Source organism: Kogia breviceps, chromosome 13 (assembly GCF_026419965.1).
Source record: "Kogia breviceps isolate mKogBre1 chromosome 13, mKogBre1 haplotype 1, whole genome shotgun sequence".
Classification (NCBI taxonomy): Eukaryota; Metazoa; Chordata; class Mammalia; order Artiodactyla; family Physeteridae; genus Kogia; species Kogia breviceps.
Window position 1 is genome coordinate 53,348,432 of NC_081322.1, and position 18,309 is coordinate 53,366,740.

Genomic DNA, 18,309 nt, shown 5'->3' on the forward strand with positions numbered 1-18,309 from the left:
GAAGCCCAAGAGTTGTATACATTTTTAAAAAGAAACCAGTTAGAGAAGAAATGGTTATTAGCAGAATCTGTTAAAACAATACTAAAGAATTTTGGTTTATGGCCAATTCAATATAATGTCAAGTGGTTGTCCAACATAGGTAGCATGTTTTTAAGTTGTATCAATAGCAGTATCCTATCCAGAGCAAAGGAAGTGACGGCCCAACTCTGTTCTTCCATGGCCAAAGTTCTGGATATTTTACTCCTACAGATACACACACACGTACATTGATCAGGATGGTCTGTTATTGCAGAAGTGATGGAAGGAATAGTTGTAAAATGGAGATATTTCGCTAGGAGAAGTGAACACCTGGGAAAGTGGGCATGGAAATGTAGTATAACATGATGTATAAAGAAAGAGAAAAACAAGCACAAGCTTTGGAGTTAGAGCTCAGCTCTGCTCCCAATGAGCTGTGCTATTTTGGGAAAGTCACTTATCCTTTTGTAGGCTGTTTCCTTTCCCACTCTCCTTCCCCTTACCCCCTCCCCCTTTCTCCTCCTCTTCATCTACTTCTTCTTTTTTGTAGAATAAAGATGATACTATTTACCTGCAGTTTTATTTTTTGATTAATGATTGTCAAGTACCCAGCACATTTCCTGGCATCCAGTATGCCTCCATTACTTGTGACTATTATGTTTATTTGAAGGACTGTCTTACATATATAGGAGTTTAGACTGGTCCTGTGAGGTACCTGCAGAAAGATTTAGGACTGTTGGATAGAGAAATATTTTTGCTTCAAAATAAAAAAGATGTTATAAAGGTTAAGTTCCAATAAAAAAAGTAATGGTATGTCTAAGTATGGTAGCACTTTTTGAGTTCAGTGGTCATGGTATGCTAGAGCCAAGGTGATATATATTTTTTACATGAAAGTAATCTTTTCCTCAACATCTAGGAGGGAATCCCCTAGAGTAGGGCTTCTCATGCTTTTCCACCAAAGAAACTCCCAGAAATCTAGAGGCGAAACTCCCAGAAATCTAGAGGCATAACTCCAAGTGCTCCATAGAAAAGTACAAGGTTTCTTTGACATTTCATATTCATCTTACATATTTATATACATTATGCACTATATAATGTGTTCATTTTGTTTTAGTATAAAAACATGATTTAAATATATACTGTCAAGTAAGACTCCTTTGATAAACAAAATTTATCATGTAGTTGTGAGTACATTCTGGTGTTTCCAAGGGTGCAGGTTTCCTAGTTTTGACGAAGCACAGACTTAGGGGTATGTAGAACCACAAGCTTGTAATAGACTAAGAATTCCCTCTCAGCTTAACACAGATAAGCTAAAAATTTAGATGTCCGTTGATTAGAATTTGGATTGCATGGATTATTTTAGACAATCACATTACTGCTAATATCAAAAATTTGGCAATATCTTAGATAAACACATATGTGAACTTAAGAAGTTGTAGAAAAAGCATTGTTATATTTGAAAATGGAGGCCTATATCTTTAGCTATTGAAGTGGTGAAGTAAGAGGTTGAGTGGCTTTATGCTATTACTGTTAGCTGCTGCTTTTGTGGGCTTTTGTGTGTTGTTTGCTCATGTTCTTTTTTTTTTTTTTTTAATTAGTGCTTTGCAGGAGACAGATGTTGAGTAAATGCTGTTTTGTGAAGTATTTTTTAGGAGGTTTTTAAAATTAGAATAGCTTTTTCTTGCTTTCTATTTAGGTCTAATTTTTTTGGTTTCTTTTCTGCTCTCTTCCCTACTTTACTTGCACCAAGATTCCTGCAAAAACTGCTTTAAGAGTTGCTAATCTGAATGGGAATTTATTTTCCCTGAGACCAGCTCCAAACCACCTTTTAGTGATTTGGTTACCTGACCATGTAGCTCCCTTGAATTTCATGTTATTATGATTATTTATAATAAAGGGGACACAGGAAATCTGATTATTTTAGCCATATTACTGGATGGATCGGATCACTGCAAAAGTTATCTACTTATTTGCCCTCAATGATTCATCATAATTTAGGAAGAGGACCAGCCCAGAAGTCAGGAGATTAAGTTTTTGTTTTGATTTGAATTGCTTTATTACCCATCCCTGGTTAATTAAGAGGTTAAAAATGCCCACTCCTCATCTATTTTACAATTTTGCCTAGGAGTTTTGTTCTCTAATCATTAATAAAGCCATAGTATAAACAGCTTCTTAATGCAAAGGAATATGCCAGGCACCAAGGAGACCAAGTTGAACAGAACAAGGTCCTAGCCCTTGAAGGACATGGGATTAATGTTGAGTAAGTAAATTACTGTGAAACAGTGTGACTAATGCTGCTATAGCAGTGTGAATCAGGTAGACGATGCTCAGAGATGGTTATAAGAAATTCTAAAACCAGGGACAGTGTCTCAGAGGAGGTGATGTTATTGCTAGATCTTGAAAGATAACCACTAGTTTGCCAGGCAAAGAGGAATATGTCCTAGGAAGAGGAAAGAGGCTTAAAATGTGTGATGTATTCAGGGAACTATAATTAAATCAGTATATTGGACAGCTGTGGATATGGGTGGAAGTTCAAAGGGAAGTCGGTTCAGAACTGCCTTGCATTTCACAATAAATTGCTTGGCCTTGACTAAAGGTTTTGAATAAGTGGAGCAGTAGAATCGTATTTGTACTGTGGTAGACTGGCTGTGAGTCCATGTCTCTTGGAGCACACATCTCTTTTTCCACAACAAAGAGGTAAGTGACAGTAGAGGAGATGGGAGCAAGGCTGGACTCATGTTTCCATGTGTGGGTAAGTTTTTAGGTTGGTTGACTGGTTTGTTGCCCTTGTCCTAAAAGGTCAGTCAGCTAACGGATGGAAAAATGTGTCTAATTTCTATTTGTTAAAAGTCTAGAACTAAGAAGACATAAATGTGGGTTAAACTATAGATAAGAATTGAAGATCTTTCCTAGAAATTGCTATACTTAGAGTTATGTGTTAAGCTATTTAAGGAACAGTCTTACCATAAAAGTAAGTGGTTTAATAAGTTTTCCCCGTTTTGGGGGGTCTGTTAACAGAAAGTATGTAAATAGTAAAATTCTTTGAGATTAAGAAAGGTTTGAAAGTCATATTTTAAACGTGATTAAAAAAAGAATGGCCTCCTTTATGTATGTGTGTGGTTTTTTTTTTTAATAGACTTTTTTTGGCCACAGATTTTGACTCTGATGCATTAGTTTTCTGTCAGCTTCTCTAAAGATTCAAGGGTAGAGTTTAAATTAAGGATACTGTCAAGGGTACCCTTCAGGGTAGGAACTAACTGCTCTGATTTTTTATTTGGAGAGCATCCCAAGAAATGTGTTAGATTATGTAACTAGTCACTTAGGGCCCCTGGCCTCCTGTTAACCTGGCCCTCTTGAGAGGCAGTGCCTGGGAGCAACTGGGTCAGGCTCAGTGCTGTTGCCTAGTAGTCCAAGAGGAGCAGTCATAAGGGGTTGTTGCTGAGCAACCAGGGGGCTGCTGGTGTCGCATCATCCCCCATGGAGTTGTATAGCCGTGGTGGGCCCATCCCATGGGAGAAGCAGTACAGTCTGGCAGAGGGCCAAGCCTCCCTCAGAGGCACAAGGGTTGTTAGCAGTAAGTATCTGACCTTAGAATCAAAGATGATAACTTAAGTTCTGTGAACATGCAAGCAATTTATGGAATTATTGATGTAAATTTAATTAAACATGAACTTGGAGCAAGGAAGGTAGCTGTGGCAGCCAGAGTTCTCTTTTCAAATACTCTCATTCCAGTTCCTTTCTCCTTCAGGCATAGTTGCAAGGTAAGTTTTCTGGGTCAATGGAAAGTAATTTTTCTTTATGCCTCATGGAATATGTAACTTTCCCTATTAACAAAGCAAATATTTATATTTGAGAAAAACCAGCAAACTAACTCCGATCTGGTCAAGTGGGCCTGCATGGCAGAGTATTTGACTCAATATCAATGCAAGAACTTGCTACTAATATTTGAGATATTGCTTTGAGTTTTCTGTCTGTTGTAGGAGATTCACCAGGACCACATCTTATTTTATTTTTTAGTATTTAACACAACCCATAAATGACTCTTCAGAGAGTTGATAAAATGGCAAAACTAATCAGCTCTTGTAAGAAGGGCAAGTTCTCCTTTTAGGATTTAAAGTTGCCCATATTAAGTAAACCTTTTCCTGGAGACCCAGAAACATATTTTAACGGCCAAGTTGAGCTCTTTCATTATTTTGGAATAACACACAGCTGCATGAAAGGCTAAAGTGTGAAGCAGAGGAATGAACATCCATCACAGAGAAATAATTAACACTGGCCGGCTAGAGAGAAGTGACGTAAACTTTTCTTATCTCCCTCTCCTCTCTCCCTATTTTTTCATTCAGTATTTCTGGCCTTGTGCTGTAACTGTTTGCCTGTAAAGGTTTCAGGAAGCAGGGCTTTGGGTACAAGGTGGGAGGCTTCTTTGTTGGCATTGGGGTCTGCACTCTTTGAGGGACCTATATTCTTTTTGAAAAAAAATACTTAAAAACTTTAAAATTCCTCATAAGAATTGCACACAGATTTTTGTTTTACAAGCCATTATTAGAGTAGAACTGAGATAGTATATCAACGGTAAGAAAATTTTAATGTTTTTTAAGATGTCTTATTTTTAAAGCTACTTAACATTTAAATGTGAACTTTTTATTGTTTTAATCATATGTATCATTCATATCATAACCATTCTATTTATCTTTGTTATATAAGAATATAAATAAATCTAAAGCATATTAAGCACAGTATATGCCAGGTACTGTTCTATACAAATTAAATTTAGTATGTCATATAACTCCACAACAACTGTATATGAGAGGTACTATTATTATGGATATTTTACATGTGGAGAAGTCTAGGCCTGCCCAGAAAGGTCAAGTAACCAGGCCAAATATATACACTAAAGATTTATAATCAGAAAGTCCGTCTTCAGAATCTCTGCTTCTCAATCATTATGCTATACTTTGAGCACCATATTATTTCATGAAGGCAACATGAAACGGTATTCACAACAAACTTGTTTTTAGGTTATAATGATATAATGAGAGAATGCAAGAGAGTGAAAACTATGAAATCTTTTACTAAACAAAGTCTGTTTAATTTATTCTTTGGGTCTATAGTCCACAGCCAGAAGGCTTTTAAATCAAAGTTTTTTATATCCATCCAAATTCTATGAATTTGCAAAATAAATTCAGTAGGCATTTAGCACTGAAGTTGTTTCTCTTCAGGATGAGATGTGAGGTATATTTTCTTTGGTATATGAGATGTGAAAGAAGAGGAAATGGTTAAAAGAAAAAATAGAGGAAATGAATAAGTGAATTGTTTTTGATCAATTCTCCAAAAAAGTCATGTTTCTTAGAGCTTTGAGATACAAGGCATCAAGGAATTGCTGTTTAGTCATGAGAAAAATAATACAGGTGAAAAGTTTTATGTAAAACTAGGTCAACAGTCCAGGAACATTGTGAAGCAATGATGCATAGTGGATCACGCAGGCTTTCCAGTCAGACAGAGCTGAACTTGAACCCTGTCTCTGTGACTTATTAGCTGTGTGACCTTAGAGAGGCATCTCACCATCTTTAAGCTTTGAAAAATGTCCATTTTTCTTTTTTGAAAAAAAAAGAAAGATTAATTGTGATTAAGTGGAATAAAATGCAAAGTGTCTAGCAAGGCTCATGACACAGAACAGGTGTTTATTAAATGTTAAAGTCTTTTTTCTCCTCTCCCAACAGCAACAAAAACAAAGTAAAAAAAGGGTTATCCTAGGAACCTAAAGGGTCAAGGGAGTTTCATAGTGGGATTGTGGGGTCAAAGCTGGTCAACGTTTTAAAGACTCTTGGTCAACTTTGCCAAGTTGTTATGTAAAAGCAATATTACAATTAAGGCATTACATTTTAAATTATTACGAAACCTGATTTTTTTAACATCTTTATTAGAGTATAATTGCTTTACAATGATGTGTTAGTTTCTGCTGTATAACAAAGTGTATCAGCTATACATAAACATAGATCCCCGTATCTCCTCCCTCTTGCATCTCCCTCTCTCCCACCCTCCCTATCCCACCACTCTAGGTGGTCACAAAGCACCAAGCTGATCTCCCTGTGCTATGCTGCTGCTTCCCACTAGCTATCTATTTTATGTTTGGTAGTGTATATATATCCCTGCCACTCTCTCACTTTGTCCCAGCTTACCCTTCCCCCTCCCCATATCCTCAAGTCCATTTTCTAGTACGTCTGCATCTTTATTCCTGTCTTGCCTCTAGGTTCCTCATGACCATTTTCTTTCTTTCTTTTTCTTTTTAGATTCCATATACATGTGTTAGCATATGTTATTTGTTTTTCTCTTTCTGACTTACTTCACTCTGTATGACAGACTCTAGGTCCATCCACCTCACTACAAATAACTCAATTTCGTTTCTTTTGATGGCTGAGTAATATTCCATTGTATATATGTGCCACATCTTCTTTTTTTTTAAGCGGTACGCGGGGGCCTCTCACCGCCGTGGCCTCTCCCGCTGCGGAGCACAGGCTCCGGACGCGCAGGCCCAGCGGCCATGGCCCACGGGCCCAGCTGCTCCGCGCACGGCATGCGGGATCCTCCCGGACCGGCGCACGAACCCGCGTCCCCTGCACCGGCAGGCGGACCCCGAACCACTGCGCCACCAGGGAAGCCCCGTGCCACATCTTCTTTATCCATTCATCTGTTGATGGACACTTAGGTTGCTTCCATGTCCTGGCTATTGTAAATAGAGCTTCAATGAACATTTCAGTACATGACTCTTTTCGAATTATGGTTTTCTCAGGGTATGTGCCCAATAGTGGGATTGCTGGGTTGTATGGTAGTTGTATTTTTAGTTTTTTAAGGAACCTCCATACTGTTCTCATAGTGGCTGTATCAATTTACATTCCCACCAACAGTGCAAGAGGGTTCCCTTTTCTCCACACCCTCTCCAGCATTTATTGTTTGTAGATTTTTTGATGATGGCCATTCTGACTGGTGTGAGATGAGTCTAAAATAAGACCTACTTAAATGGAGGCTACAGTGCTGCTTATATGTGAAGTGATATTCAGGTTGATATTTTTTATTTCCTCTTTAGAAGCAAAATGAACTCATCCTATTGTACACATTATACCTTCTCCAATTCAAAACGTACAGTACCATGATAGGGAATGGGCATGTATTTCCTATTGCAAAGTGTCCAGTGGTATCTGGAGGATTCAGCTGGGTTTTAAAGAGATTGTATTAACATTTGTGCCATAAGTGACAGTTGAGTTATTTTAATTAAATGGCAGTTTCAGCCAATTAAGATTTGTTATTGTTTTGAGTTCCTTTTCCTTTTCTTCCTCTTTTCGATTTCAGTATGTCTTAGGAATCCAAATATGTTAGAGTATGATTCCTTTGGTATTTTATTTTTCCTTTGGAAGCCAAAACAAAACTCTTTAGACCATCACAATCCCAAAAGGAAGCTGTAAGTCTTGGGAGTGTGATCACAGCTACCTTTCTAGGACCCCCAAACTGAATCTAGTGTTAAACACAAGAAACACATCTTTTGCTTTTGTAGTACTTCAGGGAGAGTAATAAAATAACATTGTATATGTGTATTTTATTGTATGTGATCTTTCTTGATTCCCAAAACAACGTGAAGAGATAAGCAGGGTAAATATTTCCATCCCATTTGATAAGCAAGGCTGTCATTTACCTACAAAAAAGATGATTCCTCAAAGTCAACAGCTGATACAGGGATGAGCTGGAACTGGAACTGAGTTCAGTGCTTCTCCCTCTGTGTTACAAACCCTGAGGACTTCCTTTTACTGGCTTACTTGTAAGCTATAAGGAAATGTGGGAAGCAGAGGAAAGAAGAGTAATGAAATTATTTACAGATGAACTTGAAAGATGGCTAACATGATGCTGTTGGCATTTGGAGAAAAAGACTTTTTTTGAGAATCATGGTGAAATACTTCTACCACGTATAATTCCTGGGTTTTATACCAATCACAAGTTCAGTTATTATCCCAACGTGAGTGGTGGACTGTGGAATATGGACTGGAAGGGGCGTTTCTCAAACCAGGGAGACTAGTGAGAGATGTCATAATCTCTGTAAGAACTGATGGGATGGAGGCAGGTGTGGGTGAGGAGGGTGGAATTAGATGGTGCCTGTGGGAATGGAGTTGGAAGGAAGAGTGAGTTCAAGGACAATTTTGAGCCTGGAATAGACAGAATTTGGTGGTTTATTAGAAAGGAGAGAAGAAAACGGCAAACAGCACTACACTCTCTGCTGCTCTGAATAACCCTAGTAAAGTTAGCACATACAAGCATAGGAATATTGACATTCCTGGCTTCACGCTTTATAGAAAAAGGAACAGATGATTTCCATAACAGGAAAGAAACATGGCTGTCTCATCTAGGACAACTAAGCATTTGTTATGTGTCTGCTCAAATATGTAGACTGCCTGAGGTAAAGGGAGCCTGGTTTACCCAGCGATCAGTTGTAGCCACCTCTTCAGAAGTATATATGGAAATGAAAATAACTCAGTTGGTTTCTCTATTATTAGTTTTAAAATGGGGGCTTTTGATATAGAAATATCTAAAACAGGAACAGGAAAACCATGCAAGTGCATCAGATGCCTATTCATAGCAAAATTTCAAGTTACCTTTTGATGCTGAGGCATTATGTGTGGGCCAGGTTTTATTGGGTGGATTTTCTCTTCCAGAGTTCCAATCTCCATATTATATAATTGAGGAAAATAATGTCCTTGCTCCTTGGCATTGAAATTCAGAAGCAGGGATTTATGGCTTTTAAAGTCACACATCTGAGAAAGGCTGTCACTCAGCTATTGAAACTATTTTCAATGGAAAGTTGAAAAGCTGAAGAAAAAAATATATTTTGCTATACTGTTAACTTTACTATTTAGTGGGTATGTCTCTGACTGCTTATGTTACACAGTCTTGGGGCAAAACACGAGCAAGATTGATCAGAATACAATTGGTGGGTTTGAAAATGGAACAAAATAATAAGAAGAAACACACTCCTCATTTATGAGACTGCTGAGCTGCTTACTCAAGGAAATTTATCCTGCTCCTGTTATAAATCAGAGATGTATAAAAGAAATCAGGATGAGGAATGAAAAATAACAATGGAAGTTGTTTTAAAATTATGTGTCATTTTGTCATTAAATTGGATGTTGTTGCTCAAGGAACCATTTGTTCTTTCCCATGAAAGAGACAAGGAATGAGGATGTTTATCTTAATACATCTTTTTTTCCCTTTGTTTCCTTCAGGGGTCATGGTATACTGAAAAAGCACTCAATCAAGAGAAATCTGGGGGGAGCTGGAAACTATCAAGTTATTGAGACCACACAGGGGGCAGAAAAGATAGAGGTGGGTACCCTTTTGATCCATCAATCCTGCTATTGAGGGTGTCCCTGAAAATATCTTTGTGTTATAAAGCAAGGAAAAGGTGTAAAGTAGGAGGTCTTTATTTTAGAAAACAGATCAATATGGTTAAATGGAAGCTTGATAGAGTCTAATGTTAATGTCAAATTAATAGCATGCATGCTGAGAACTTGAGCTACACATTTCCATCCTGTGTCTGCCAGGGGCCAGTGATGAGTACAGAGACTGAGCTTGGTTTGATATTGACATTCTTAGCTGAGCTTATTTAAATTGTTCTCAACAGAGGCAGCTAGCCCACCAAAATAATGTTTTAAATTTATCTCCTTTAAAACAGAAGAAAAACTTATAGTATTACCGATCAGATCCCATAAACTTACTACTCTCCTAATACTGATCTCCTTAGAGACCATAGTGACAGCTTTATTATCAATACATACAAGTGGTGGACATAAATCTCCAATGCTTTTTTGAGAAACAGTTTTCTGTGTGCTGCTGATATATTTGAGGGTCCTCCAATCCCTCAGGGCTGTGTTTTCCCACTCAGAGTGAGAGATTTGCTCCCCTGTTGCAGTGAAGATGGCAGATCAGAGACGGTGGAGTAAACCTCAGCCTGAGGGAAGCCTCCTCCCACTCTTGGATTCCCATGAGAACAAAGCTCCAAGGGAACAGGAAAGAGTGGAAGGCATTACATTTGGTTTAAGCTCATTGCCTGGTTTTCTGAAAACCAGTACAGTTTTCCTATTAACCCATTGCGATTTCATTTAGACAATGGCAGTGGGTTCATTTTCTTGTGTTATCTGAGCATTTTACTACTTTCTTGTCAACTTTTTAAGTTTGTGTCAGTGGAGAATAACATGTTTTAATTGAAATCTACCTTTTATTATGAACTAATGTCATGAAAAATTTGTATCAAAAAGCATTTATATTTCTATATAAACAATTGAAATCTCCATACTAAGAAAAAACAGCAAGTACGTTTGTAAACATTAATTTTGTATTTAAAGAAAATTAAGACTAACATAAAATAATTGAGTCTTTATTGTGAGTGGAGTGGATAGTGCTTTATAAACACAATCTCATGTAATCCTCATGATAACTGTGTGGGAAAAGTAAGGAAGGCATAGTTATTCCCTGTGACAAAAGTGTACCTTGCCAAGTGCACACATTTAGCTAGTGGGTGGTGAAATTAGGATTTGAGCCAGATATTGTCTGATGCTTAAGCCTATGTCCTTGACCAGTTTGGATAGGGAGATTTGGCAGGAGCTAAAATACTGTGTTTAGATGAGCAAAGTATCATGTTTGCATCAGGTATTTATAATCAATGGTTGAAAATATACATTTTTAAGGAACATATTATCCCATACTCTACGAACTTTACAAAAGAGATGAAACATTTTTCTGATTCATTTAATGAAAAGTACTTAACTAAAAAAACATTTAACTAAAAAACAAAAAAATTAAAAACACTAAAAAAAGGAGCACAAAAAAGAAAACCACAAAAATTCACTGAAATACTAAATACAGGAATGTAGAAATCAACAAAATAGAATAATACAAGAAAATCGTGTTTATTCTAGAAATGTACACGTGGTTCAATATTGAGAAATTTATTATAATTTCATAGTCATAGACTAAAGGATAAAACTGCTATTTTTACCTCCTAATAGATTTCAAATGACATTTGATAAAATGTAACTATATTTCTTTTGAGAACATGCCTATATAGAACATAGTAATTTAGGTATAGAGAGATATGTTTAAATTGTGAAAAAGCAGAAAAAACAGAAAAACCTTAGACACTTACTACATGCCCTATTTCATCACTTATAGTTAACATCATTCTATAAATTCTAGCCAATGCAATAAAATTTTTTAAATGAATAACGTTTTAAAATTTCTTAATATATATACTAGAAACTGTTCTAAATACTTTACAAATATTAATTCATTTAATCTTCATAACAATCCTAGGGAATATTGACTACTATAATTCTCATTTTACAAATGAGGAAGTTGAGGCCCAGAGAAGCTAAGTAACTTGGCCAAGGTCACACAGCTAATAAGTGGTAGAGATGAATAAGCACTCAAGTGGCTTAACTCATGAATCTTTAATTTTAAATCCTATCATATGCTGTCTCTCAAAGTTTACAATTATTAGAAAAGAGATGACATCTTTTTTCCTTAAAAAAGTATATACACACACACACACACACACACACACACACACACGTGTGTGTGTGTGTGTATGTGTATGAATTTACTAAAAATCCCAAGAAAATCAACTGGAGAACTATTAGAATAAGAGACTTCAGTTAAGTGGTCATACAAAAGATAAATGTGTATAAATCAAAACTCATTTTCTCATTCCTTCATTCAGTATTTATTGAGCACTTGCCCCATTTACTCTGTGCCAGTTGTGAGCACTGAGGATGCAGAGCTGAGGATACTTTGCGATTCCCCAGGGTTTGTAAACTGCAGGATCTAGAGATACAGAGAAAAATTGACTAGAGGACCATGAAGAGACCCAAAGAGGGTCACATCAAGAGTGGCTGACGTTTAATGCTTTGGGAAGGTCCTCAGGGATGACATGCTAACTTTCGTCAATTATATGAGGAATATCATCTGTATGATTGAGAAGGCAAAACTAGGTTGAGTGGATGGGAATCAGAGAAAGACATATTTTTATTTAATTAAAGGAATGGCTGTCTGAAATTATAACAGGCTACCTCTGGTACCTGAGATGGTTCCCGAAGCTTGGTACCACTAGGAAGGAAAGTAGCACAAGGAATTCATACATGAAATGGTGAGGGGCTGCGGATGGGGAGTTGGTGATTAGCTCCTCTCTGAAGATAAAATGTTCTTGGATCTGTTATTGAGATCGTTGATGTGGGAAGGGCTCCCTTGAAGACAATACAATGAGGGGCTCTAAGGAGTCAGGCCCACCAGCTTTACACTTAACTCTCAGACTCAGAGTTTTAGTAATCCATGTTGTATATTTTATTAGTATAATTTATATATTGAGACATTTAAACAATGCTAAGAAGAACAAAGAATAAAATCAACTCCCACCTCTCAGAATTAACACATTTCATTTTATAATATTTGCTTAGTCTTCCGTTTTAAAGAAATAAAATGGCACAATTAGTTAAGTCTCCTTTCAGAAGCATCTATGAATTAGTGTGTATTGTTCCCGTTCATTTTATACTTTTACCCACGTATTTATGCAACCATTCCAATATTTAGTCCTGGTTTGTGTTTTTAAAAATTTACAAAATCACTGTTGTGGCCTCTCACGTTGCAAAGCACAGGCTCCGGACACACAGGCTCAGCGGCGTGGCTCACGGGCCCAGCCACTCCGCGGCATGTGGGATCCTCCCGGACCGGGGCACGAACCCGTGTCCTCTTCATCTGCAGGCGGACTCTCAACCACTGCGCCACCAGGGAAGCCCCTTGGCGGTGTTTTTTGATAAGACATTTACTCTTCACGTTTAGTGGCCTTCCTTACTCCGAAATTGGGCCTGTGGATGACAGGATGTTATTGTTGGAAGATTTAGGAGAAAACGTTATTCTCATTTATGTCTTTATATATTGTCAACACCGGGACTTTTTGAAAATGACAAAAGCTAAGCCAGAGGGGAAGTCAGGACAATGTAAAGAAACTAGGCAAACCGGAATGGAGGATTAGCCTGCATATGAAGAAAACAAGGCTGCAGGAGGAGAAATGACTTTCTGGACTACACAGCTTGTTAGTGACATTCCTCGAAATACCAGCCTAAATCTCAGAATCAAACAATTGCATGGGATAAGATATATGTAGAATGCTTCCAGTTCATTGTTCTTTTCATCATGGTGTTTCTTATGTTTAATAAAGATGTAGAAAAGTAAGATAATGGATTCCTAGGGCCAAATTGCCTGGTATCCTGCCGTCAGAATGGCTGGTTACAGTCTAGCTTTAATCCATCAATTTTTTTTCTTATGATTGCTCTCTCCTTGCGCAGGTAAATATAATTATTATCTCTTTCCACTGGATAAAGTATCCTGTCCCATCTGTCCCACTACGTAGCAGAATGTGGCCAGGTAAATCAGTTTTCACTGGTGATCAGAAGTCATCTCTTCCATTTGCTTGTCAGCTAACCTTTGCCCTATACTTGTCCTGTTAACAGCTGGCTAGTTAATGAATGTGGCATGGCTGTCTGCAAGGTTTGGGTGTGCCAAGATTTTACAGAAGACAGAGAACTGACTCTCTAATTAAGCAGGGGTTTTTAGTGCCAGCTTAGGTCTGCAATTTCCTTAACCAGACCCAGTTTCAGTTGTTCTTCATAGTGAGGTGGTCTTGCATTTATATCATTTATCCTACATGGAGTTAGGACAAATAATTCATCATTTCATTATTTACTTTAAACTTTTAAACTAAGACAACTCCTAGGATTGAAAGGCTTGCAAATATTTTTAAAGTTTTACTCATATCAAATTTGTTTTTGTTTTTCCAATATATTTTATACATTTATAAGATACATAAAGCCAGTCTTTTCTTTCTTTTTTTTTTTTTTTTTTTTTTTTTTGCGGTACGCGGGCCTTTCACTGCCGTGGTCTCTCCCGTTGCGGAGCACAGGCTCCGGACGCGCAGGCGCAGTGGCCATGGCTCACGGGCCCAGCCACTCCGCGGCACGCGGGATCTTCCCGGACCGGGGCACGAACCCGCGTCCCCTGCATCGGCAGGCGGACTCTCAACCACTGTGCCAGCAGGGAAACCCCAAGCCAGTCTTCTTGATTATCTGCTGGCAAAAATATTTGATTGCTAAAGTAGTCTGTAGAAGTTAAGTGATATAGGGTTGGCCAAAATGTTCATTCGTGTTTTTTCATAAGATCTTACAGAAAAACCCAAACAAACTTTTTGGCCAACCCAATACATTGAAAGTGAAGATTTATCATGTGAAAAGTATCAAGTTTCATCTGATTATGTTCTTAAAAAATTATGGTAATTTGATTATCTTACAAATAAGTTCAGTCTGTAAAATCCTAATTTACAAATGCTTGAGAAAACAAAATACTTTTGATTAATTTAATGTCAACCTATTATCCTACCATGTAAATAGCATAGACATTGTAACTATAGTCACAAAAAATAATACTCCATTGGAAAGGAAGTGTAGTGCTTTTGACTTTCTAAACACAACCGTAAAAGGTCAAGGATATCATTACTGAGAAAATGAAGTCATTGTCCAAAAGTTGCACATGAGCTAATTTTTGTTATTTGTCTCAAGTGGTGTATCTTCAGATTGCTGGAAGACATCATGAATATTTTAGCTGCAATTATTATTAAAGTGTTCATTGTGTAACCATTCCATGTGTGGGCATGGTTGCTGCAAGGTGGCTAAAAGGACAGTGTCCCTCAAGGTCATATCCACATCGCCTATCTGTGATGGCTCCTCTTTGGTTTAGTTTGGTTGGTGGTTATATGCTAATTGTATGTCATGTGGAACATGGCTCAACTTTGTGAGCTGACTGCTAAGGAGCCACTTAATCCACTTTTCTTAAAATTATGCCATATGTTAGTCTCTAAAGTTTGCTTTTGGTATTTAAATGCATACCATAGCTTAATCACATCACATCAAGTTGTAATTTCAACAGTACTTTATAATTTTTCTTTGGCTTGTGTTTTGCTTGTGGCTATTTATTAGTCCATCACATGACATTTCATAGTTTTTCTGGCACTAGCTGAATACTTAAATGACATGGAAGAATTGGTGGAAAGAGCACTGAATGTTGGAAGTCAAATCTCTATTCTGGACCTTATTTTGCCCCCATCCAGCTGCATGAGTCTTAGCAAGTCATTCTGAGATATGCCACGGTGCAGTGGATCAAATCATTGACTACCCAATTTGAGTCCAACTTGTGCCATTTATTAGTTGGTAAATTTCTTAACCTCTCTGTGTGAAGGTTAGGTTCTCATCTGTAAAATGGAACTGACAATAGTTCCTCTCTTATAAAGTTACTAAGAAGATTAAATCAATGGATGTTTATAAAGCACTTAGACTAGTGCCTATATGACTGATTGTTTAATAAAACTTTACTGTGATTGGACTTCATTGGGTTTGATTTCTATATGAGTATTTCCAGTTTGAAGATTACATTAAGTTGCTGTTTCTTGCCTTTGTTTTCAATGTACCTTTAACTTACTAAGCTGATGCTGGTGAAAATATTGTTTCTATGCAAAGTATTAGTGGCTATATGGTCTAACAGCAATGATTTTTTGTTGTTGTTTGTTTTAAATTAAGGCACATGTGCAAAACTAAAGAATTTTTTAAAATATAGCCAAAATAGCTATATATCTCATTGTTGTATTGACTGAGACAGTCTCTATAACTGGGCTTGGAACTTGTGTTTGTATTGTGTAGACATTTTGTTTACCTTCTGAAGGGTTAATTTATTTCATTTTTCAATTTCTGTCTTTATAAATGTGCTATTGGATGAAAGGCTATTTGGAAAACTGAATTTGATTATTACTTTTCACCTCTGTAGTGTCACTGAAAAAATTCCAGTTTATCAGTTTTCCTTGGTACAGGCTGGTACATGACTTCTATCTTTTTAAGCTTATCACACACCCATAACTGTTAAACAGTTCTCAGTTTCTTTTAATTAAGCTTGAAACTTGTTAACATTGAAATATTTTGTAGTGCATAGAGCAGTCTAATGTCAAAATAAGAGCTTGGTGGTAGAAAGAGAGATTAGTTTGTTTCTTAAAAACAGGACATACCCACCGGGGTGAAAGAGGCCACTGAAATTGGAACTCGTTTTAGCCCATGGGAGAAAGTCCAGCTAAGTTAGTGGCCTTATCATCTAGAGAGAATGATGACAGCAAAAGGAGGCTGTCCTGATAGGCAGGGGGTCGGAGTCCGAGTTGACCAGCAAGATGCAGCAGATGGTGTCCCAGCAGGTGGGTGGGAGGTGGTGAAGCAGAGTCTGGGAACGGGTGATATCCAGGCAGATAAACCGAGAGGTCTGTTCACAGATAGCATGGCCCCAGGGTTGGGGCTGGGGTTTCGGAATGAAATTCAGGCCCTGGGAAAACTGGATAGACTAGTGCAGAGGCCTGTTTTGGAGGGACTAGGGTACTACCCAGGGCATTGGAGCACAGCGTTTGTTACATGAGACCACAGGTTAAAGGGGACTTGCGACACCCTCATTTTGGGGGGCTGTGTAGCCTGGAAGGATGCTGGAGTAGGGATCCAGGCCAGTCTTTATAGATGTTGACTTTGATAGTCCTTGGTATAGATTCATGTGTCTGTCTTTTGAAAATTGAAAAACTCAAATGTGCTGATTACTAAACTGTGCTTTACTTTATTGCTAACAGATTAGATTAGGAGGCAACTCTGAGGTAATTAGCCTTGACTCTTTTTTTTCTTTCTTTCTTTTGTAAAGTTTGCAGTAACTTTCAGATCAGGATGAATTCCGTGCAGTTGCAACTGCTCACATGGGGCTTAGGTTAAGTGAAGCATACAATATAGAAGTGGTGTTATTTCTTCTTGGTGTTAAATCTTCTTGGATTTATCCTGAGGAAGAAGTCATGTATCAGAGAAGAGAGTATAAAATGAGAGGATTAGCAAGTAAGTGGTTGTTTCTGGCTGAGCTTTGCTTAAAATGGAGGAGAAAATGGCATGCAAGTTGCTGAGATTAATTTCCTTATAATGACATGGAGTGTTAGATGGCCCTTGCTCTAGAGGTCATTTCAGGCCTAGTTATGTTACTTGGGAGTGCTCTTTCTGAAATCAGGACCTCCACCTCCAAGGAATAAGAGAGAAAATTGAACTTTGACTCTTTTGCCCGTGTCTTAGCTTTTAACAGCTTTCTGCTTTTGATCTAGATTTTAAGCCTACTGACATCTTTGTGATTAAAGGAAAAAACCCTCAAATAAAATGAAATCCAAGCATTCCTGTTCCTTATATTTTGAAACAAATCTTAGGCTGATGTACCCTGTAAAAAAATGTTTACTTGGTTATTATGAAATTCTAAACCTTCATCATTGTTTTTCCAAATACTATTTTCAACAGAAAATCCATGGTTCTTTCTAATAGACTTTCTTTATAATGGTGAATATTGTGTAGAGAAACTAAGCATTCATTTATCAAATGAAAGCTCATTGATGTAATTAAGGTCAAGATAAACTTGGCCGTCATGAAATCTAGCTTAAAATTCTGACTTTCTGTGTGACTTTGGGGCAAGTTATCTACTATACTGGATTTTAGTTTCATATCTCATTTTCTACCATGTTCACAGAAACACTGTATTTCTGGTACAGCCTTGGGAATCACAATGGATAAAAGTTTTCCTTTTTTTTTTTTTTTTTTTTGCAGTACATGGACCTCTCACTATTGTGGCCTCTCCCGTTGCGGAGCACAGGCTCCGGACGCACAGGCTCAGCGGCCATGGCTCACGGGCCCAGCCGCTCCGCGGCATGTAGGATCCTCCCAGACCGGGGCACGAACCCGTGTCCCCTGCATCGGCAGGCAGACTCTCAACCACTGCACCACCAGGGAAGCCCAGTTTTCCTTTTCTTAATGGAATTTTTTTTAGTGAAAATCATTTTAATATGTCCCACACTTATATGCCCTCATAATTTGAACATAATTATATTAGAGTTCCACCAGATAAATGGAACCAGCGAGAGAAATATATCAAAGGGCTTATTGAAAGGGATTGGCTTAAGTATTTGTGGAGGCTGCCTAGCAGAGTCTGCAATCTTAAGGCAGGAAGGGCAGACTGGAAACTCTGGGGCAGGAGCTGATGCCACAGGTGGTGTTTCTTCTTCCTCAAGGAAACCAGTTCTGCTCTTAAGACCTTTCGAATGATTGGACCAGGCCCACCCAGATTATTGAGAATAACCTCCTTTACTTAAATCAGTTTACTGTAGAT

The 18,309-nt window shown here is 37.8% G+C and overlaps 1 protein-coding gene across 2 annotated transcripts in view; it reads left to right on the forward strand.

The window, feature by feature from the left end:
* The window catches only part of PKIB (cAMP-dependent protein kinase inhibitor beta), a 119,374-nt gene that overhangs the window by 12,053 nt on the left and 89,012 nt on the right, over positions 1 to 18,309 (forward strand). Inside the window, exon 2 of one of the 2 annotated variants that reach the window (XM_067010695.1) lies at positions 9,282 to 9,381. The exons of the other annotated variant lie outside the window; for it this stretch is intronic. The gene's annotated coding sequence lies outside the window, so the exon portion shown is untranslated. The remainder of the gene's footprint in view (positions 1 to 9,281; positions 9,382 to 18,309) is intronic. 2 annotated transcript variants of the gene reach the window in all.